This window comes from Rhagoletis pomonella, unplaced genomic scaffold (genome assembly GCF_013731165.1).
Source record: "Rhagoletis pomonella isolate Grant_MI unplaced genomic scaffold, Rhpom_1.0 Rhpom_scaffold_00323, whole genome shotgun sequence".
Lineage (NCBI taxonomy): Eukaryota > Metazoa > Arthropoda > Insecta > Diptera > Tephritidae > Rhagoletis > Rhagoletis pomonella.
Genome location: NW_023458877.1, coordinates 95,994 through 97,748, shown reverse-complemented (window position 1 = coordinate 97,748; position 1,755 = coordinate 95,994).

Genomic DNA, 1,755 nt, shown 5'->3' with positions numbered 1-1,755 from the left:
AAAGTATTGCCATTCGGTTTAAGTATAGCACCCAACTCATTCTCACGAATGATGAGTATAGCTTTTTCTGGTATTCCACCGAACGTAGCATTTTTATATGTAGATGACATTATTGTCATAGGCTGTAGCGAAGCACATCACATTAAAAATTTAGCGAAAGTTTTCGAAACTTGTCGAAATTTCAATTTAAAACTAAATCCAAAAAAATGCAATTTTCTCAGGCCCGAAGTAACGTTTTTAGGGCACAAATGCTCAGCAATAGGTTTGCTGCCAGACGATTCAAAAATAGTTGCAATTAAAAAGTATACTAAACCTACTGACAAAGATGCAGTACGACGTTTTGTCGCATTTGCAAACTATTACCGAAGATTTATCCCCAATTTTGCAACTCTGGCAGCACCTTTGAATAAATTAAGTAGGAAAAGAGTAGATTTTGTTTGGGATGAGAAATGTGATGAAGCTTTTCAAGCGTTACGATCAGCCTTAATGTCACCGAAATTGCTACAACATCCAGACTTTACAAAGCAATTTATTATTACAGTTGATGCTTCAAAAATAGGGTGTGGCGCTATACTTAGCCAAGAACAGCAAGGTTGCGATTTACCAATATGTTTTGCCTCAAAATCATTTAACAATGCAAAACAGAAAAAACCAATTATCGAATTAGAACTTCTAGCAATATATTTTGCCATTAAACAATTTCGACCATACGTTTATGGAACACATTTCTTAGTAAAATCAGACCACAGACCATTAGTATACCTGTTCAATATGAAAGACCCCTCTTCAAAACTTTCAAGAATAAGGTTAGAACTAGCGGAATACAATTTTACTATCGAATACATTAAAGGAAAATTAAACGTAGGCGCAGACGCACTCTCACGTATAACGATAGACGAAATAAGGGAATCAACGAAATGTATCTTGGCAGTACAGACGAGATCAATGACTAGACGAGACAATGATAAAATGATACAAAATACAGATAATAACGAAGATGAAAAACAGGAGATATTAAACGTTTATGATACATTTTCTTATAACTTTTCAAAAAAGATACCGGTTACTAGATCAGAAATTACTTATGATAAAGATGATAAAATTATAATTTTACGAATTTGTGCACATATTAAACATAAAAAACTCGAGTTACTTAATTATGCATTTGCTAACGAAATAATGAATTTAGATGATTTACTTTCGAGGCTGAAATTGAAGCCAGCAAACGCAAAATTAAGAAGATTGAATGGCCAAAGGACGATGAATTTTTCACTTCACAATTGCTAGCTTAAAAAATCGCGGAAATAAAATTTTAAATACATTACATATTATATTAACAGATCCTGTCGAAACTGTGACCGACAACGAAAAGAAACAGCAACTTATGACAATCTACCATAACGGCCCAATAAGTGGAGGACATTGCGGACTCAAAAGATTGTATGCAAAAATTCGTACTAAATACTTCTGGAAAAATATGACCCGTGACATATCAAAATTCGTAAAAAGTTGCGAGAAATGTTTACTGAACAAAGTAAAGCCTAAAAACAAAGAAAATCTGGTATTAACGCCAACACCTAGTAAACCATTTGAAGAAGTAATTATTGACACTATAGGCCCCTTGCCAGGAACGCGATATGGTAACAAGTTCGCTGTCACCATAATCTGCGATCTAACAAAATATCTAGTAACTATCGCGATACCAGACAAAAGTGCAAAAACTGTGGCTTCAGCTATTTTTGAAAGCTACATATT